The sequence below is a fragment of the Eublepharis macularius genome, chromosome 1, assembly GCF_028583425.1.
Source record: "Eublepharis macularius isolate TG4126 chromosome 1, MPM_Emac_v1.0, whole genome shotgun sequence".
Taxonomy (NCBI): Eukaryota; Metazoa; Chordata; class Lepidosauria; order Squamata; family Eublepharidae; genus Eublepharis; species Eublepharis macularius.
Genome location: NC_072790.1, coordinates 241,421,245 through 241,443,587, shown reverse-complemented (window position 1 = coordinate 241,443,587; position 22,343 = coordinate 241,421,245). Strand labels below are relative to the sequence as shown.

The window sequence follows — 22,343 nt, the reverse complement described above, 5'->3', positions numbered from 1 at the left end:
AGATGTCAAATAAGTGTTGGAAATGTGTGAAACACACAGGAACAGTTTATCATATGTGGTGGACATGTAAAGAAGTCCATAAATTCTGAATAATGGTGCATAATCTGTTACAACAAATTTTACAATGTACAATTCCTTTTAAACCTGAGAAGTTTTTGTTAAATTGTGTACCAGAAGAATTCGGAAACAACCAGAAATATTTTATAATTCATGGAGTAACAGCTGCAAGAACTCTATTAACACCCTTCTGGAAAAGAGCAATAATACCCTGAGAAGAAGAATTGATAGCCAAGATAATGAAAAATGCAGAAATGGACAAATTAACTTGACTAATTAAAGGACAATTAGAAGAAAATTTTGCAGCCCCATGGACACCATTTTATGATTGGATAAAAAACAAATATAGCGACTTGAATGTAGTAACTATATGAAGACACTATTGTAATGTATTACTAATAATCACAGTTAAATGTTTGTTGAAATGTTATGGTGAAATGTTTCGGTGGAAAGACGGAATGGGGAGGAAAATTAAATAGATCATTTATACAGTTGAACACAGGATTGCCACAATCATCAGGTCTTTATTGTCTCATAGGTACATACTGCACCATGAAGTAGAATCATCTGTACTTAGAAGTAATAACGTTTCCAGCGATGTTCAAGAACATATCAAGACTGTTAATGTTTCCAGGTTCAAATCTCTTCACAGAAGTCCTTGGTTTGTTTTCCTGCCGTGGGTAAAAATTAGAAATTATTAGCTTGCTATATGGTCTGCCAAGGTTTCCCAGGTCCCTTAGATACCCTTCCGGATTGTCCAGATAGAAATAGTCCAAACAAAAAGGTTTACCATCCAAGCATGGCTCAGATATAAGAGAATGCTGATTAATAAGCGAATGCTTATTATATTTGCAAGTGATAATCAATTGAGAGGGGTAGCAAACATGGTAGAAGATAGAGCCAGGATGTAGAATGATCTTGAAAAGTTGGAAAACTGGGCTAAAACAAATAGGAAAAATCAAATGCATAGTTATAGGATGAGGGAGACTTGTCTTGGCAGTAGTATGTGTGAAAAGGTTCTAGGTGTCTTAGTATACCATACGCTGAACATGTGTCAGCATTGTGATGTGGTAACTAAAAAGTCAAATGCGATTTGGGGCTGTACCAACAGAAGCCTAGTGTCCAGATCACAAAAAGTGATGGTATCAATTTACTCTGCCCTGGTTAGACCTCACCTAGAGTATTGTGTTCAATTTTGGGTACCACATTTGAAGAGGAATATAGACAAACTGGAATGTGTCAATGGGAGGGCAACAAAGACGGTGAAGGGTGTAGAGGCCTAGTTCTACGGGGAAAGGCTGAAGGAGTTCGGTATGTTTAGCATGGAGAGAAGATGTCTGAGAGGTGATATGATAACCATCTTCACGTACTTGAAGGGCTGCCATATCGAGGATGGTGTGGAGTGGTTTTCCATTGCCCCAGAAGGTTAAAACAGAACCAATGGGTTGAAATTAAATCAGAAGAGTTTTCGACTAAACATTAGAAAGAACTTCCTGACAGTTGGAGCAGTCCCTCAGTGGAACAGGCTTTCTCAGGAGGTGGTGGGCGCTCCTTCTTTGGAGGTTTTAAAGCAGAGGCCAAATGACCATCTGACAGCAGTGTGGATTCTGTGAACCTAGGCTGATCATGAGAGGGAGGGCAAGAACGGTGATGTCAGTGCTTAGTTTGCATGCCCAGCGTAATGCTGATCGCCACTTTGAGGTCAGGAAGCAATTTTCTCCAAGCCAGTTTGGCCAGGGATGCTGGAGGCTTTTTGTCACCTTCTGGGCATGAAGCAGGGGTCACTGGGGGTGTGGGAGAAGTAGTTGTGACTATCCTACATTGTATAGGGGGTTGTACTAGATGACACTGGTGGTCTCTTTCAACTCTATGATTATATGATTTATGATTTTATATGGTCTAACATACTATACGTTCCTTAAGGTTCCTCCCCTTATTTTTCAAAAAATACCTATTTGATTAAATAAAAAGGATATACATAATAAGAAGAACATGCCTAACAGGTACAAGGTGAGCAAGTCTACTTAAACCATCACAACCCTATGAAATTAAGAACTCTTATCTCTCACATTCTGCTGCAAGTTCAATCCTCTGTACAACCCTCAACTATAAGGAATCTAATCTGGATTCTTTTCTTATTGTGAATGATTCATAATTATGGAGTGTTTTGTAAATATTGTAATTAATATGAAAGGAAAAGAAATTCTCCATCTAAACAGCCTACAATGGAAAGGAAAGCAGACATTTTCTTTTGTACTTTTCTGGTTTCTTTTCTCATTGTAGACTGTCTCTATTGAGTTCACTTTTAAATGGCAGTGTTTTTCTAAAAAGGACATATAGAGAGCTCATATTTCCTTAAAGGGATAGGGAAGAGAAGTTCTGGGCTTCCTTAACTGCAAGCTGTAGTCACTAGGATCATGTACATGTGTGAGGTATTCCAACCCTGAGGGAAATGGGGTGGGATTTGGTCATCCTCTCTCCTCTCAATGCTCACCCTGCTCTGCCATATTTCCCCTCCAGTCAGCACTCCTCTGCTTGCCTAAAACTCTCCAAAAGTTATCTTCTAACTGAGCAAACCTACCTCAGGGTCCTCCTGCTGCCGCCTGCCAGCTGTCTTACCCTCCTTAGGCCACCCGTCTGCCTCAGTCTCTTTCTACAGTTCTTCAGGTTAACGGGCTGCTCTGCTGTTTATTTCACTGTCTGAAATCTTTCCTACCAGTTCTCAATAGACTTTGATGTTAACTATGGGTGCATTTCATGGTCTCAAAAAGAGGGAAACCTTTATTTCATCTGTCTGAAAGTTGACCATGTGGATGTCCTAGAGGAGTACTACAATCCCTCTGTATGTTGTTCCGTTGGGGTAGAAAAACCAGAAGGCACAGACTTGACAATGTGGTGTACGTGTCTCTTTCATTGAAACAAAAGGGAAATGATAATGAAGTCAAGTTATGAAACTGGAAATACAAGAATGACACAAAGGCATACCAAACAACCAAACAACAATACAGTCAATTTGGGTATGAATTACAAAATTAAAGAATGAAACCAACTTCCATGCATTGATCTGCCATGCCTGGCTGAAACCCTTCTCCATCTGCTCTATGAGAGGTGGGTCGCCAAGCGTTCTGAGCCTCATGGAGCTTGGGAGGGACCACTGGGTGAGGTTATTGGCCGCTGGGCAAAAGTGAGGCCCCAGAGATTAAAAGCCATGGGTGGAAAAGCTACAAAATGGAGAAGGAGGCACAAAGGGTGACATAAAATGACTCCTCCTTCAGAAGCTGGTGTCTCTTGGAAGTTTACAAGAGGGGATTATACCACTTAAGGGCTCAGAATTTGCATATCAACCAGTCATGCATCCCATGACCTCATTCCTTCCATGTTCACCCAGCTCGCTTGCTTTCATCTCCAATGGACCTCTGAAGAGAACAGCTGGAATGCCACCCAAGATCTTCCTTCTCTTCCTCCAACGAGCTGCACATCAAATACTTCAGTTGAGGCCACTTCCTTCCACACAATGAGCCAACCCACTCCCCTCTCACCTGTATCAAGTTTGGGAGCTGATCCTTCATCAGCTTCTGCATTCTTTCCTTGGTAACCATGGGAGGATTCATTCCTTCCTCCTTGTATTGGTTGAAAGTGTTGGCGATAGTTTGCATGGCTAATTCTAATGGGGTTAGAGACATCTTGAGTTGGTTGCCAATCTGGAAAGACAACACCTAGTTCAGTGTGTGTATGTGTATGAGGGAAAGGTCAACTCAGTCACTGGTTTCTTCTCACAACAACTTTGGACTGAACCTCCAAGTTCAGAAGAAGCATATCTCAATGCAAAGGGTAATGATTGTGGAATGCAGTAGGCAACTTACACATAACCCTGCAGGTGAGCCTCCCTCAAAACATCTAGCAGGTCCTCCCTTTAAAAGAGATCACAGTATTTCTGGGGAATCATTTTTTGGCTGACTCCCCTTTTCCATTTTGTCTTTATGTGTTACTTTATTAAAATATTTATGTACCACCATTCCTCCTAGAAATTACAATTAAGAACATATGTACTAAAAGAAACCTTTAAATACCCCATGCTTTCATAATAATGCTTGCAGTCTACACCCCATTGAGAGCCTTGCAGCATCTCCTACATATTCATAGAAATGGTGACCCATAAAGTGTGAGCTGCAAGAGAAAAGACACCGGCTATTCCGAACGCCAGGAGGGCTGCTTTAAAGAGGAAGACACCTAGTGATGACAATAAGAACATAGGCATTAGAAAGCACGTTCTAATAAATACTGCTAATATGATTTAGCTTTTATTATTTTTTTTACTAGGGGCTCCACCCCTGCTTGCCCCTCTCATCAACCCTGGTGTTCCTTGTGTGCCGTGTGTGTGTGTTTTATGTGCCGTGAAGTCATCTCTGACCTATGGCGACCCTAGGAATGAAAGACCTCCAAAACATCCTATCTTTAACAGACTTGCTCAGATCCTGCAAACTGGGCGATGTGGCTTATTTATTGAATCAAGCTATCTTGTTTTAGGTCTTCCTTTCTTCCTGCTGACTTCCACTTTTCCTAGCATTATTGACTTTTTCAGAGAATCTTTTCTTCTCAGGATGTGACCCAAGTAAAATAGCTTTAGTCTTGTCATTTTAGCTTCTAAGGAGAATCCAGGTTTGAAAAGACTTATTTGTCTTTTTGGCTGTCCATGGTATCCGCAAAACTCTCCCCCAGCACCACATTTCAAATGAATTAATTGTCTTCCTGTCAGCTTTCTTTACCATCCAACTATCACATCCATACATGGCAATGGGAAATTCCATAATTTGGATTATTTTGATCTTGGTTCCCTGAATGAGCAAAGTTATATTTATAACAAATTTCATACTCTGCCTTCCTCTCCAAAGGGGACCCAAAGAGCCTTACATTGTTCTGGTTTGCTCCATTTTATCCTGAAAACTACCCTTTGAGGTAGGTTGGCTGATAGTGTATGACTTGCACAAGGTCAGCCAGCAACCCTCACTGACAGAGTAGAGATTTGTACCTGGAACTCCTTTATTCCAGCCAGACACTCTCGCTACTACACCACACAGGCTCAGAGAAGTCAAGAAAGCTGTTGCATCCATCTTCTTTGTTACAGAGGTGTGGTTTTCCATTCTTCCTGCCTCTGTTGCATTCCCCTGATGGCTTCTCATGAGTAAAACTTTGTGCTCAATGGTTCCTTTGGGAGATAATCTCTGGTAGTTTGTCACAATAACCTTGGCAAGGAAGTTCTGATTCCTTTCACAACTGGAATTGCAAATCTCATAATCATACTGAAGCTGGGGGACAATGCTGAGGCTCCAGGCTATACTGTTGGATGGGTAATGCCTAGCCTGCTTGGGCAATGGCAAACTACCTCTGTTAGTCACCTGCTTTGAAAATCTCAGCAAGGGTCTCCATAAATTAGCTACAACTTGACGGGACTTTCTACCACCAATTCCTGCCACTGTCAACTTCCAGTAGAAATCGGAAGGTCTGCCAATAACCTGGGGCAGTGTGTTCGAGCAACTCTCATCGTCATCTTGAAGTAGAGGTCAATTTTGAGACTTGTAGCTTTCTATGGAGTGGGTTTTTTTCTGGGGATTGTGCATGGCCAGGATGTTCCCATTCGTTTCATCTTTGGCACTACAGCTCTCATAATTATCTTGAAGCCAGCGGTCTAATTTGAAGCTCCTAGCTTTATTCCTGAATGAGATACCTTCCAGTTCAAAGGGGAGAGGCTGAGCCAGATGGTTCCAGTTCCCTTCATTGTAGAAACAACAACTTTTATCAACATCCTGAAACTGTGAGTTATGCCTGCCAAAGACAACTATACCTTCCGTTGCAAAAAGTGCTGGTCGGATTTCTAGGGACAGTATGAGCCAGAGTGGTCAAATGCATTATATTTTTGATTCTCAAACTTCTAAAATCATCTTGAAGGCATTGGCAAAATTTGAGGCACCTGGCTTTATTTCCTGAGGAGTTATGCACCTCACAAAGGGACAGATGGTCCAACAGAGCCTTGTATATTTATAATTAGAAAATTTATTTCATGCTATTGTCCCTAATAAGAACCCAAAGCAGCTTGTCACATTGTTCTCCCATCCTCCATTTTATCATCAGAACCACAACCCTATGTCATTAGGAACTAGAGGTTCAATTCCACCTCTCTCAGGCAGCCAATGGAAGGTGACAGAATATTGGAACCAGGCCAGCAGTTTAAAACAGTTAGTGAGAAGGGGTAGAGGAATAAGTCCAAAGAGAAGAATTTTGTGCTGGTGAAAGATGCATCATGAGGAAAAAAATAACCTGACTTCTAAGAACTGGAACTTTGCAATTATTGACTGAGGAAAACAATGAATCTCTGTCTGTTCTCTCTCCCTCTTTGCCCTCCCTCTTTCACCCAACTGGTATTAGGAGTGAAGCAGGTAGCAATGCCAACCCCCACCTTAACCCTCCTGAAATAAGGAATGGAGCAGGTGGCAATGTCCACCCCCCTTCAGCAAGCAGGGATCAGGAGCAGAGCAGGTAGCAATGCCCAACCCCCACCTTAACACAATTGGTATTAGGAGCAGAGGAGATGGCAATGCCCATCCCCCCACTTTAACCCAGCTGGTATTAGGAGTGGAGAAGGTGGCAATGCCCACCCCCACCTTTACCCAGCTGGTATAATGAACGGAGAAGGTGGCAATGCCCACACCCACCTTAACCCAGCTGGAATTAAGAGCAGAGTGTGTGGCAATGCTCTCCCCGTGCCTCAACCCAGCTGGTATTAGAAGCAGAACAGATGGCAATGCCCACCCCGCACCTTAACCCAGCTGATATTAGGAGCGGAGCAGGTGGAATTTCCCCGCCCACCTTAACATTGCTGTTATTAGGAGCAGAGCAGATGGCAATGCCCCCCTCGACCTTAACCCAGCAGGTATTAGGGGCAGAAAAGGAGGCAATGCCCACCCCCCTCATCACTCATTTGGAATCATGAGTGGGGCAAGTGGCAATGCCCACCTCGCACTTTCACCTGGCTGGGAACAGGTGCAGAGCAGGAGGCAATGTCATTTTCCCCTTCACCTAGCCAGGATAAGGAGCAGAGCAGGTGGCAATGCCTGCCCTCTTCAACCTACAAGAATAAGCCACTGAACAGGTGGCAATGCCCACACTGTCTTCACTCTGCCAGAGTCAGGAGCCAGCCATGCAGCAATGCCTGCCTCCCCTTCAGCCTGCTGGAATGAGCAGAGCAGGTGGCAATGCCCGCACCCCCTTCACCCAGCTGGGATCAGGAACAGAGCACATACTGAAGCCCACCACACACTTTCACCTGTCAGGGTCTGGCACAGAGCAGGACCAATGCCTCTTCCTCTCTTCACCCAGCGGGGTTCAGGTGGCAATGCTCAGCCTCCTTCACCCAGTTTGGATTATGCTCCCCCTTTACCCAGCATGTATCAGGCTTGGAGCAGGGAGCAAAGCTCACCACCTCTTCACATGGCCGAGATCAGGTAGATCAGGTGTGGAGCAGATGACAATGCCTACCCCCCTCCTTCACCAGCTGGAATCAGTGACAGAGAAGGAGCAAATCCCTCCCTGCCCACCCTACTCTTTCTAGAACCCGTTGTATTTTTCCCCACAACGGGCTTTGTTGCTAGTCCTACTATATAATTGAGTAAGCGTATTCCAGACAACTCACTTTTTACCCTGGTGCACCACCAGAGGGCACTGCGATGGACAGAAGGCTAGGCAAGGCACCATGTCCCTCCAGAAAACATGCCATGGTGGGAAGCCCAGGTCGGAAGCAGGGTAGGAGCAGGTGGCCATGCCTGCCTCCTGCCTTCTCCCAGCTGGTATTAGGAGTGAGGAAGGTGGCAATGCCCACCACCCACCTTAACCCAGCTGATATTAGGAGTGGAGCAGGTGGCAATGCCCAACCCTGCTTTCACCCAGCTGGTATTAGGAGCGGAGCAGGTGCCAATGCCTACCTCCACCTTAATCCAGCTAATACTATCATCATCATCATCATCATCATCATCATCATCATCATCATCATCATCTGACGGAGTTGGCGGTGTGGCTTAACCATGTATAGTCGCTCATATATGGGCGGTAGATGGTCAATAACCCCTACAAACATAGACAAGACTGGGAGAGAGGCTCATTTGGTACAAACCCTGATGGCCTCAACCATACACCTGGTGGAACATCTCCGTCTTACTGGCCCACCTGAAGGAGATAAGATCTTGGCAAACCCGGGTATCCTAAGACAGAGAGTTCCACCAGGCCGGGGGCAGGACCAAAAAGGTCCTGGCCCTGGTTGAGGCCAATCGAGCCTCTCTGGGGTCAGGGACCACCAGTAGGTACTTACCCGCTGATCTCAGCACCTTTCGGGGAGTGTATTGGAAGAGACAGTCCCCAGGTATGATGGTCCCAGTCCGTTCAGGGCTTTATAGGTTAATACCAAAACCTATTAAAAGCAGAGTAGGTGGCAATACCCTCCCTGTGCCTTAATCCAGGTGGTATTCGGAGCAGAACAGAAGGCAATGCCCACACCCCACCTTAACCCAGCTGGTATCAGGAGCGGAGCAGGTGGAATTTCACCTCCCACCACACAGCTGTTATTAGGAGCAGAGCAGGTGACAATGCCACCCCCAACCTTAACCCAGCTGGTATTAGGAGTGGAGCACTTTGCAATGCCCACCCCCGATTCCCCCAGCTGGGATCAGAAGCAGAGCAGGTGGCTTTGCCCACCCACCGCCTTAACCCTGCAGGTATTTGGAGCAGAGCAGGGGGCAATGTCCATCCCCCACATTAAATCACATGGTATTAGGAGTGGAGCAGGTGGCAATGCCCACCCCTACCTTATCCCAGCTGGTATTAGGAGTGGAGCAGGTAGCAATGCCCTCCCCTGCCTTAACCCAGCTGGTATTAGTGGTGGAGTAGGTTGCAATGCTCACCCCCTTTTACCCAGATTGGAACATGCTCAGAGCAGGTGAGGCGGCCCTTCATATGGCCGAGATCAGGCATGGAGCAGATGACAATACCCATCCCCCTCCTTCACCAGCTGGAATCAGTGACAGAGGAGGAGCGAATGCCTGCCTGCCCACCCTCCCTTTCTAGAGCCTGTTCTATTTCCCCCACACACACACTGAGCTATGTTGCTAGTTAATTTAATTAATGTAGATGCCAATGTACATATTTTCCTAACATTGGCCTTGGAAGGTGCCCAACGAGCCCCCCTCCCAATTTTTTTCAAAGGACCTGGGTTTCTATGCAGCAGGTGATGGCTCTAATGAAGCTCCAGAAGGAAGAGAATCTCAGAAAGAAGTTAAGGTGACCAAAACGGAGTGGAGGCAGAGATGGTCTCCCTATGAAGAGGCTGTCTTTAGCATTTCTCCAGCAGAAATCAGCTCTATGACTCTGACCAACTGCACTAGCATTTCTTATCTGCTACATGTCACTGAACCAGATGGTTCCAATGAGGAGCCGGTGTGAGAATAAGATAAATCAGATGCATTGAATTAAGGAATCTCTGAGCTGGCAGGAACTTTGCAGGCAACCTATTTCAACTGCCTGCTTGCTGAATCCCCTGCAATTGCAGTCTAGCTATACTTGAAGTCCTCCAGTGAAGGTCAAGCTCTCTTCCACAAAGATTGGGTTCTGTTCTTGAACTGTTTATCCAATTAGGAATGTTCTCCTTAGATTCCACTGAAATCTATTGCCAGGTAATTTAAACCCATTATTCTTATCCTTGCTCTGGAGCATCAGAAATCATTTCCTTGCCATCTTCATGTGACAGCCCTCCATCTATGTGAAGAGTGCTCTTATATCCCCTCTTTACTCTTCTCCAGGCTCAGTATTGCCAGTTCCTGCCATCTAATCTGTCCTTATAAGCTTTGTCCTCAATACTTACCAAACTCTCTGAAGTCCTTGATCAAGAGATGGGTTAAGAAACTGGATGCAGAATCTTGTCCTGATGGTGTTTCTATACAGGCTTTAGAGGGGTGAGACAACTGACTCATATCCTCAACATGCAATTTCCCTCTAGTGCTGGAGAGTTTGGGATGTGGATGGGAGGGATCTTTCATAGCACACAAACCATTCCTCCAGGGATGCGTCGCCCACCTCATCCTCAAAATGTTGAAAGAGATTTTCTCCCCCCTGCAGAAAGACCTCTTTGGCCTCCTCCACAGCCCCCACAGGTGAATTGGGGGGAGCGGGAGGAATCTATGCTGCCTTTGAGCCACACCCAATACTGCTTTCCCCAAGTAAATCAGGAGGACTGCCATCGCACTTCACTCCAAACCACCCTTGCTGGCCAACAAAACAGGAAGACTCATTTTGCCACCAAACTAGAATTAAGGAGGACAGAAAAGGAGATGACTCTATGTGTCCTCTGCCACAGTGCCCACTGAGCTTGACCGCAGGGCCTGGCAGCAACTTTGGAACCAGAGGCTGAGGCTAGAGCCCTAGTCCAGCACAACAAGTTGCCTGACCACCAGATCAGGCACTGGTAATAATACTGTGAGCCTTCAGCCGAGGTGCCCACTGAGCTTGGCCCCAGGGCCTGGCAGCAGCCCTGGCACCAGAGGCAGGGAGGAACTAGAGCCCTAGCCCACCACTCCCATAGACCTGACCAGATCAGGGACTAATAATGCTGTATGAGCCCTTGGCCGAGGTGCCCACTGAGCTGGGCCCTAGGGCCTGGCAGCAACCCTGGCACCAGAGGGAGGGAGGGACTAGAGCCCTAGCCCACCACTCCCACAGACATGAACAGATCAGGCAATAAAAATACTGTGTGAGCCCTCAGCCACAGTGCCTACTGAGCTTGGCCCCAGAGCCTGGCAGCAGTCCTGGAACCAGAGGCTGAGGCTAGAGCCATAGCCCAGCACACCAAGTTGCCTGGACAGAACAGGCACAGAGACTATTAATAATAATAGTGATGATAATAATAATAATAATGAAAATGATAATGGCTATGATAATAATAATCATTTGGTGAGCCCTCAGCTGAGCCTGGCAGCAGCCCTTGAACCAGAGGGAGGGAGGGAGGGACTGGAGCCCTAGCCCACCACTCCCACAGACCTGACCAGATCAGGCACTGATAAATAAGAATCAATGTGAGCCCTCAGCTGAGGTGCCCACCGAGCTTGGCTCCAGGGCCTGGCAGCAGCCCTGGCACCAGAGGGAGGGACGGACTAGAGCCCTAGCCCACCACTCCCACAGACCTAAACAGATCAGGCACTAATAACACTGTGTGAGCCCTCAGCTGAAGTGCCCACTGAGTTTGGACCCAGGGCCTGGCAGCAGCATTGGAACCAGAGGAGAAAGATCCCTATCCCCAAAATCCAAGCTCAATTATACCCTCTCTGTCTCTCTCCCCAAAGGCTAGCAAGTAGCAAGCAGCAGCTCTGTCACACTCCAAAAACTCATCAGCTCATGCAATGACCCAAATGGAGTGGAGGATTTGCAGGCCATCTATTTCAACTGCCTGCTTGCTGAATCCCCTGTGATTGCAGTCTAGCTTTAAAGACATCCAGTGAAGGTCAAGCTCTCTTCCACAAATATATTTGGTTCTGTTCTTAAACTGTTTATCCAATTAGGAATGTTCTTTTTAGATTCCACTGCAATCTATTGCCAGGTCATTTAAACCCACTACTTCTAATCTTTGCTCTGGAGCATCAGAAATCATTTCCTTGCCGTCTTTTTGTGACAGCCCTCCATCTATGTGAAGAGTGCTCTTATATCCCCTCTTTACTCTTCTCCAGGCTCAGTATTGCCAGTTCCTGCCATCTAATCTATCCGTATAAGCTTTGTCCTCAATACTTACCAAACTCTCTGAAGTCCTTGATCAAGAGATGAGTTAAGAAACTGGATGCAGAATCTTGTCCTGATGGTGTTTTTATACAGGCTTTAGAGGGGTGAGACAACTGACTCATATCCTCAACATGCAATTTCCCTCTAGTGCTGGAGGCCTGATTGCTTCCTTTCTTGATCTCATTTATGGACATTTCCTCCCCTGTCTATTTTATTTTTTTGTTAACATACTTACATGTTAATCATAGTTGGCCTTTCTTACTGAGACTCCAGGCAGATTACACAGTATTAGTCAAGGCAATCAACAGCTGGGACATTCAATAAACAATATGATAGGATAATGACTATGAAAATAATCAGATACCTGCAGAAACTATGCTGAAACAGAACATCATAGATCAATGTGACAGATTAAATTATTTGAAAGCTATCCAGTAGGAGCATACTTACAGCAAAATTCAGTACAGCCTATCCCTTAACCAACACATCTCTCTGAACCATTTCCTTACAGCATAGACCTTTTATCTGGGTAAAAAAGCCCTCTTGAATTATTCAGTTTTGCCTAGTTTGCAGAAAGCCAGGAGAATGGGAGCTTTTCTGACTTCCTCAGGCAGTCTATTCCATAAAGTGGGAGTCATTACAGAGAAGAAATTATGACAAAAAACTATAAGCAACAGGCTGTGTTTTATTTTTTTGATTCTCTCTGTATGAACGGAGAGAGCTAATAAGATCTTCAGCTCTACATTAAATGCCATTATTTATTTTTTATTTCAAAACATAGGTTTAAAAATATTATTTGGGTACTTGATTTCAAAATAATGGGTGCTGCATTTTAATGTGCAAACTTCTAGTCTACAAGAATTTACAGAGTTCAATTGGACTCAGTTCTTAACACAGATAGATAAAGGTAAAGGTAGCCCCCGTGGAAGCACTGAGTCATTACTGACCCAGAGGGGGATGTCATATCACATTTTCTTGGCAGATGCCTTCCTCAGTCATCTACACTTTACCCCCAGGAAACTGGGTACAGATATTAACCACCATTTTATTTCAGCTACCTAATTAACTATTAAAGAAATCTTACTGTATAATTGAATAAGTGAATATCAGACAACTCACCTTATACCCTGGCGCACCACCAGAGGGTGCTGCCATGGAGCGAAGCCTAGGCAAGTTATCATGTCCCTCCAGAAAAGGTGTCGTGGTGGGAAGCCTAGGCCGGGACCGGGTGGGAGCAGGTGGCAATGATGGTCTCCCGGATTCACCCAGCTGGTATTAGGAGTGAGGCAGGTGGCAATGCCCACAACCCAACTTAACCTAGCTGATATTAGGAGTGGAGCAGGTGGAAATGCCCACCCCTGCCTACACCCAGCTGGGATTGGGAGAGGAGCAGGTGGAAATGCCCATCCCCCCTTGACCCAGTTGGTATTAGGAGCGGAGCAGGTGGTAAGGCCCACTCCCCATCTTAACCCAGCTGGTATTAGAAGCAGAGCAGGTGGCAATGCCCAGCCCCCACCTTAACCCAGCTGGTAATAGGAGCAGAGCAGATGGCAACACCCACCCCACATCTTAATGAACCTGGTATTAGGAGCGGAGCAAATGGCAATGCCCTCTCACCACCTTAAACCAGTTGGTATTAGGACTGGATAAAATGGCTATTCTGCCCCCCTTTGAATCAGTTGGGATCAGGAGTGGAGCAGATTGCAATGCCCACCACCACCCATCTTAATACAGCTGGTATTAGCAGTGGAGCAGGTGGCAATATGTGTCCCCTGCCTTAACTCAGCTTGTGTTAGTGGCAGAGCAGGTTGAAATGCCCACTTCCACCGTAACTCACCAGGTATTAGGAGTGGATCAGGTGGCAATGCCCACTACTTGCCTTATCCCAGATGGTATTAGGAGCGGAGCAGATGCAATTTCCCCTCCCACCTTAACACAACTGTTATTAGGAGCAGAGCAGGTGAAACTGTCACCCCCGACCTTAACCCAGCTCATATTAGTAGCGGAGCACTTGGCAATGCACACAGATGCACACAGCTAGGATCAAAAGCAGAGCAGGTGGCATTGCCCAACCACTGCCTTAACCCAGCAGGTATTAGGAGTGGAGGAGGTGGCAATGCTCACCCCCACCTTAACACAACTGGGATCTGGAGCAAAGCAGATGAGAATACCAACCCCCTTCACCCCACTGGGATCAAGAGCAGATCAGATGGCAATGCCCACCCTCCTTCACCCTACTGGGATCAGGAGAGGAGCAGGTGACAATGCACCCCCGCCTTAACCCAGCTGGTATTAGGAGCGGAACAGGTGGCAATGCCCATCCCCCAACTTAATCCAGCTGGTATTTGGAGTGGTGCATGTGGCAATGCCCTCCCCTATCTTAACCTGGCTAGTATTACTCACAGAGCAGGTGGCAATGTTCATCCCCTACCATCACCGATTTGGGATCAGAGCAGGTAGCAATGCCCACCTCGGGCCTTCATCTGGCTGGAATCAGGCGCAAAGCAGGAGGCAATGCCTTTCTTCCCTTCACCCAGCCAGGAGAAGGAGCAGGACAGGTGATAATTCCCACCCTCATCAACCGACCAGAATAAGCTACTGAGCAGGCAGCAATGCCCACCCTGTCTTCACCCTGGCAGAGTCAAGAGCTAAGTATGCAGCAATCCCTGCCCCCCCTTCAACCTGCCAGATTCATCAGCAGAACAGGTGGCAATGCCCACGCCACCTTCACCAGCTGGGATCAGGAGCAGAGAAGATAGTAAAACTTGCTGCACACCTTCACCTATCAGGATCAGGTGCGGAGCAGGTGGCAATGCCTGTTCCTCCCTTCACCCAGCAGGGAGCAGGTGGCTATGCCCACCCCCCTTTACCCAGTTGGGATCAGGCTCGGAGCAGGTGACAATGCCTTCCCGTATTCACCCCGCCATAGTCAGGTGCAGAACAGGAGACAATACCCCCCTTTATCCTGCATGTATCAGGCATGGAGCAGGTAGCAAAGCCCGCCACCCCTTCACATGGCCGAGATTAGGCTGATCAGGCACGGAGCAAATTACAATGCCCACCCCCTCCTTCACCAGCTGGAATCAGTGACAGAGGAGGAGTGAATGCTTGCCTGCCCAAACTTCCCATTCTAGAGCCTGTTGTATTTTTTCCCCACAACGGGCTATGTTGCTAGTATAAGAATATTTTATAAATAAGATCCAAAAAGTACTCAGGAAGAATTCCACAACACGATATTATCTTCCATTGTTAAGGGTTCACTTATGTGGTCATTACCTGATTTTAACAATAATAGAATGTAATAGAATGTGTCCTTTGCTCCTCCTGGTTAATTATAACCCATGTCAGGAAGTTCTGCAATATGCTCTTTATTTTTACGTTTTTATTTTATCCCATCTGGTAGGCAATGTACATGAATTAAGTATATAAAATCATAGAATCAGAGGACTTCAATGAGCCACAGAAGTCCTCAAGCTCAAAGCCTTGATTAAGTCATCCCCTTTGGGGTACTGTCTAGCCTCGTGTCTTAGAACATCATGAAAGAGAAATTTCTTAGTGTAGATAATGGACCTGTTTTCAAACTCCTCTGCCCATTAGTCACTTCCTCACTGTATTTAGCTGAGGTCTACTTTTCTGTATCGTTAGTCCTTCATGTCTATTCTTGAGCTCTGGTACAACATGCTTGAGGATTTTTTCCATCTTTCAGTCTTCTCTCCTTCAGGATAAAAATTCCCAGTTTCTTCCACATTTTCTGGTGACTTTTATACTTAACTAGCAACATAGCCCATTGTGAGGAAAAAATACAACGGGATCTAGAATGGGAAGTTTGGGCAGGCAAGCATTCACTCCTCCTCTATTACTGATTCCAGCTGGTGAAGGAGGGGGTGGGCATTATCCTCTGCTCCACTCCTGATCTGTCTGATCTCGGCCATGTGAAGGGGTGGTGGGCTTTGATACCTGCTCCATGCCTGATACATGTCGGGTAAAGGGGAGGCATTGCCTCCTGTTCTGCACCTGAATATGTCTGGGTGAAGGGGGGCAGGCATTGCCACCTTCTCCCTGCTGGGTGAAGGGAGGAACAGGCATTGTCTCCTGCTGCGTGCCTGATCCTGACAGGTGAAGGTGGATGACGGGCTTTACTACCTGCTCTGCTCCTGATCCCAGCTGGGTGAAGGGGGTGCAGACATTGCCACCTGCTTTGCTCCTGATGCCAACAAAAAAGAGGTCTGCGCAAATCAGAGATGTAAGTGTGGCAGACTGGGCCTGTGTTAACTGGCATACCCTGCTCTGCCTACACCTCCTGTCAGGATGTCAGTTTAGCTAGCCAGAGTAACGTCATCTTGGTGTTGATGTTTCTCAGTGTTCAACCTTTCTAAAGATTTCCAGTGTTTCTCTCCTGCAGATTCAGCTGCTTTCCCAGATGGTTGTTATCTACCCAGACTAGACAACGACCTTGGGACTCCTGCTCCTTCCCAGGCCTCCACAGACAAGCCGCAAGGGGGGAGGCAGGCAGGTAGGGGAGGCAGGGAAGGGATGTTTGATGTATTGCTACTTCTAACTAACATGTCATTCTCAACAAAGCCTTTGTTCAGCCAGAAGCTATCCTGCTTCTGGAATCCTCGTGGACACCTGTACTCTGAATATAATCTTTCAATAAAACCTTTGAGCCAAGAAACCTTGACGTTCTTGTAATCAAGGGGTGGAAGATGAAATCAAAGTAAGTGGAATCTGACATTTTGTTGAGAATCCTATCTCTCCCCAAACCCCTCACCTGGGAAGAGATGGATACCGGAGCCATTCCGACAGATCCGTCCACTCCTGGATTGGAGGGTGAGGAGACAGTTGTGCCTTCCAGTGGCGGGGTCATTCAGACCAGGGGTGTGCTGGAGAGCACTCCATGCATATGGCCCAGAGTCGGCATGGGCCACGGAGTGCCAATATTGACATCGGTGCCAACACCTAGGCAGTGGGGCCCTTGGCCCCGGGAAAGCCGCGAGCGACTCCATGGAATGATGTTTATGCAAACAGCCTATGATTCAGCCCTCGCGCCGGTGGTGGAGAGCTTGGGAGCGGGTGCTGGCCCAGGTTGGGAAACACTGCAAGCCTCCACAGTAGCCACCAGTGGCCCCCGGCCCAGCACGGCCCTCCAGTACTACTGGGATGAGGAGGCTGGATGTCTGGTGGAGTGCTCCCCGCTAGTGGAGGAGGAAAGTTTCCAGGACTGGTCTGCTCCCCAAGCGGAGTTAATGAGCTGGGACAATGCGGATGTAGGTTCTGTTGGAACCTGGGGAAGTGATACCATCCAAACATCGGGGAGGATCGCTGGACGGTACTCCAGGAGCAAGTTCAAGTGTTGCAGTACGAGTTACTCATGGTGATGGGAGTCACCAAGGGCTGGGTCGCGGGAACGGCAGAGATCCAAGGCCCGACTGTATCTACAGCAGCTGTGAGCTACTACCAGGAGGCTCCGGTGGAGACACAGCTGGAAAACCCACAGTACAGGGAAACACAATGGTTAACGACCATTGGAAAGGGAGTAGTGGCTGGATTCACAGATGAGGAAGCCGAGCAGGCCGAGCGGCAGGAACTAGACTGGGAAGAAGGGCTGCGAAGGGAGGCGGAAGAGGGCCAAAGATGCCTGGATGATGCTTGTTATGAGGCTCTGGAGGCGCAGGTGGAGGCTATGTGGGAAGACCTGGCACAAGCAACCTATCTTATGGGACTAATGGTACAAGGGCCTATGACTGCGTTGGCACCGGCGATAACGGGCAGCATAACAGCACCTGCTGTGCCCGCCGTGCCTGCCGCTTCAGCAGCACACCTGGCCACCCAAGTTGCCCCTCCATCTGCAGCAGTGGCAACTGCCATTCCAGCAGCTCCAGTCGTCCCAGCGGCACCCATTGCACCAGCTGCTCCGGCAGCACTTGCAGCACCAGCCGCGCCCATCGTACCCGCACCGGTGATTCCCGTGGCATCAGCCGCTCCTGTCATCCCTCCTGCAGCCGTCGTGCTGCCTGCACTGGCGGCGCCTGCCACACCTGCTGCTCCCATAGGCCCCGCCGCACCGGTTGTATCCGCCACGCCTGCCGGGCCAGCGCCCGGGGTCCCCGCAGCACTGGCCGCCCCTGGCACCCCGGCCATGCTGGCGGCACTGCGACCACCTCGACTGCACCCAGAACCACCCAGAGCCGTGGGACCATTATTACCAATGCTGCCATGAGCCCCAAGACTGAGACCACAACCTCGGACCGGCCCGATGGGGCCACCTCCGAGACTGTATCCAGGTGCAGGGGGAGGTGCCGTACCCCATCCATGAGGGAGGTATCCCTTGGCCTCAATGGCCCCTAGCGGCCAAAACCCCCAGATGACCCCACACAGCCACTTCAACCGCCAGTGTTTGCACAGGCAGGGGCAAGAGGAGCAGAACTTCCTCTAGTGTGGATTAAGTAGGAAGCTACCTTTGACAGGGAACCATGGAAGCTTGGATTTTTCATTTTTCTAGCATTGCAGTTTTTCAACAAGTGGGGACACTTGTTTCCGACAGAGCAAAGTCGGGTTATTCATTTGGCATCCCAGTTGGAAGGAATAGCAGTGGAGTGGTATGTAACCCTTTATGACACGGGGCCCTGGAACTCGGGAATCTTCAAGCCTTCATAGCAGTATTACAAGCACAGTATGAAGACCCCCTAGAAAATGAGAGGGCTCGTACGGAATTAAGAGCAATCCGTCAAGGCAATCAGTCAGTTAGAGATTATGCAGCCAAGTTCCGGCAACTAGCGGCCAAATGCCCTCACTACCAGGAGGGGGTGAAAATTGAACTTTTCTGCAATGAAATGAATCCCAAATTGCTGGACCGAGCATTAATGCAGGATGACCCCCCCCCCTACGCTCTTGGGGTGGATTCAGTTAGCCTGCGAAGTGGAGAATCGTACACAGGTGGTCCACCTAGATGAGCAACACCAATTGTCCGGGATTCGACGCCCTACCCCAGATGTTGGATGGGGTAGGGGAACAACTCCTTCCTGGGGCACAAGAGATACACGGTGGAGGCAAGGGTTGTGTCTCCAATGTGGGAGCGGAGGACATTTTGCCACACAGTGCCCACTCAGAGTGCCCGCTCAGCCAGCTCGGCTGGTACCCGCCCCTCATGTGGGAAAGGGAAGGTCTCCCGTGAGGAAAGGGCGGCCTGAGGCTGGTCTGGAAGCTGAGGAGGTGACCACTGAAGTTACCTGTCAAGTCCAGGAACAGGACATGGCGTGTACGCAGCTGGGAAATGAGGAGGATCTGTCGTAAAGTGGCCCCCGCAGCAGATCAAAGAAGAACCCACCGCAAACGAGGTGAGGGAAAGGGGGGCCATACTATTCATGCCGGTGATTTTAGTCAATCCCAAACGGGGAACCCATGAGAGAGTGCAGGCCTTAATAGATTCTGGCTGCTCTCGAGAAATCATCTCCCTGGCCCTAGTAAATGGACTAGGATTAGAAGTCCATGAGTTGAAGACTCCCATAATATTTGAACAAATGGACCTCTCTAATATGAACCCAGCCACCTTTGAAACAGAGCCGGTGCCCACAGGGCTAGGAAACCATTGGGAGATGCACCCTTACATCGTTAGCCGAGTCGCCAGGTATCCACTCATTCTGGGCAGTCGTTGGTTGTGAGATCATAATCCATACATAAAATGGTCAGAGGGGATGATTGTGTTCAGCCGAGAGCATCGCCTACAGCACCACTGGCTACCGGAGTGGGGGAAGGAAGCGCCCACTGCTCTAGAAGTCACCCTTCTCACCGCGGAAGAACTAACCCTAATTCCACCTGAATACAGTGACTTGGCCCAAGCCTTTAGTGAGGAGGAGGTGAACGAGCTATCCCCCCCATCGTAACATGGATTGCGCCATTGAGTTGATGCCGGGGGAGAAGCTGCCCAAAGGGAAACTATACTCCATGAGTCCGGCGGAGTGCCAAGAACGAAGAAAGTTTATTGACAAAAATCTGGACAGAGGCTTCATTCGCCCAGCCAGCTCCCCCCACGCCACGGCTGTACTGTTTGTGAAGAAAAAGGATGGGGGACTCAGACTGTGCACAGATTTTTGAGGGATTAATGCAGTGTCAATCTCGAATGCCTACCCCATCCCGTTGATCCGGGACCTGCTCAGCATAGTGGCGAAGGGTAAGATATTCTCTAAACTGGATTTGAAAGATGCTTATTTCCATGTAAGAATAAGGGAGGGGGATGAATGGAAGACCGCATTCAATATGTCCCTAGGGCAATATGAATATCTCGTCATGCCTTTCGGGCTGAAAGGCACGCCATCTGTTTACATGGGGGTGATCAATGAAGCGCTGCATGAATATTTATATAATGGGGTGGTCGTTTACCTAGATGATGTTTTAATTTATTCAAGAGATAAAAAATCGCACGTGGAGTTGGACAGGAAAGTGTTAAAAGCCTTAATACAACACAAGCTGCCAGTCAAGTTGTCCAAATGCGAATTCCATAAAGAAGAGTTGGACTACTTGGGATATCGAGTGTCAAATCAGGGGCTTAAAATGGACCCAGCAAAAGTTCAGGCCGTCAAAGACTGGAAAGCACCCTCCACCAGGAAACAATTGCAATCCTTCCTGGGCTTTGCTAATTTTTACCTCCCCTTCATAGAGGGTTTTGCGCAAATTGCCCTCCCCTTAACAGACTTACTGAAAACCAAGGGGAAGGGGGATCAAGCCGCCAAGCCACAGGCCAGGTTAAACTGGACCCCTCAATGCCAGCAAGCCTTCGAAGGCTTGAAAAGCCGATTCTCCTCTGAACCTGTGTTGCAGCACCCAGATGAGAATTTAGAAGTCGTAGTGCAAGTAGATGTGAGTGACTCGGCTATTGGGGGAGTGTTGATGCAAAAAGGGGAGGAGGGCAGCCTTCACCCGTGTGCATATCTGTACCGGAAATTCACAGACGCTGAGAGAAATTGGAGTGTGTCTGAGAAGGAAGCCTTTGCAGTCAAAGTTGCTCTCACCACCTGGCGGCATTGGTTGGAGGGGGCTTGCCACCCCTTCCAAGTGTGGACAGATCACAAACATCTGGAAGCACTCTGCACCCACCACCGCCTCAATGCCAAGCAACTTCGGTGGGCGGAATTCTTTTCAAAGTTTGACTTCACTCTAAACTATTTGCCCGGTAAATCTAACTTCCTCGCAGATGCCCTTTCACGCATGCTCCAACATGAGAGCTGGAGGGAGGAGACTATCGACACCGTTTTCTCTCCCATCCAGTTGGGAAGAGTGGTTACCACTCATAGCCAGGCAACCAAAGCGTGAATGGGGAAGCAAGAGGAGCCAAGTGGGTGGAGAGAGAAAGTGAAAAGCAAAGTGGAAAAGGAGGGGGGGGAAGCGCCCAAAGATAAACTCGCACAAACGACAGCGGGGGAATGGCTGAAAGGCTCTAAACTTTACATCCCTGCCAGCCTATGAAAAGAGGTTCTGCAACAGTGCCACGACGCAAAAACCGCCGGCCATTTTGGGTATCTAAAGACTCTCCACTTAGTGCAAAGGCAGTTCTGGTGGCCCACTTTGAGATGGGACGTTTCCCAGTATGTGTCTTCGTGCCCCATCTGCATAATGGCCAAACCAAGAAGGGGAAAACCCCCAGAGTTATTACAGCTGCTAGAGACTCCCTCCAGGCCCTGGGAGGTTATCTCCATGGACTTCATCACTGATTTACCCCCCTCTAAGGGCTGCACTTGCATACTAGTGGTGGTAGACCTGTTCTCCAAGCAAGCGCATTTTGTTCCTTGCGCAGCCATGCCGACTGCCAGAAAGCTGGCCAGCTTGTTCATGAAGCACATAGTAAGATTTCACTCTTTCCCCTCCAAGGTGATATCGGTCAGGGGGGTGCAATTCATTGCCAACTTCTGGTGGGAGCTTCTGCAATTTGCTGGGATCAAACAGGGAGTAGGCTCAGCACACCATGCTGAGACTGATGGACAAACTGAAAGAGTTAATCAGGTGTTGGAACAATTTCTCAGGTGCTACGTCAATTATCAACAAGACAATTGGACAAATTTTCTTCCTTTTGCCGAATATGCGTACAATAATGCAACCCACTGTTACCAGAACTGCTCTATTTTAATGGGGAATTAGCTAGCAGTCTGGAACTAAATTTAGTGCGGATCTTAACCAAATGTATACCGGGGTCCCTTTCCAGACGCTCATGCAATAAAGAGGCAGACTAAATACAATAAAATGTTTTTTACTAAAGAATGTGGCATATGCCTGAACTAGCACACACATACAAGGTTACACACAAGAGCTAGGAAAACAGAGTAGGAAAATAGAGACAGTTGCATTAGCGGGGTAGCCCACTTGAGAGCGATGAAGTTGGGTATACTCACAATCCCGACGTGGAGCAAAGACGTAGCAGCGAGATGAGATGGTCTAATGCCTGCACTAGATCTAATAGAGTGACAGCAAGGAGTCTGGATAGGAAT

The 22,343-nt window shown here is 48.0% G+C and overlaps 2 long non-coding RNA genes across 2 annotated transcripts in view; one reads left to right on the top strand and one right to left on the bottom strand.

Moving 5' to 3' along the window:
* LOC129343701 (uncharacterized) overlaps positions 1–22,343 on the top strand; it is a 105,979-nt gene that overhangs the window by 48,164 nt on the left and 35,472 nt on the right. The gene's annotated exons all lie outside the window — the stretch shown is intronic.
* Positions 652–10,033, bottom strand: LOC129343712 (uncharacterized). Its single transcript, XR_008598322.1, has 3 exons — positions 9,962–10,033; positions 3,597–3,758; positions 652–728 (listed from the first exon to the last, which is right to left on the bottom strand). It is a non-coding gene; the product is annotated as an uncharacterized LOC129343712 (long non-coding RNA).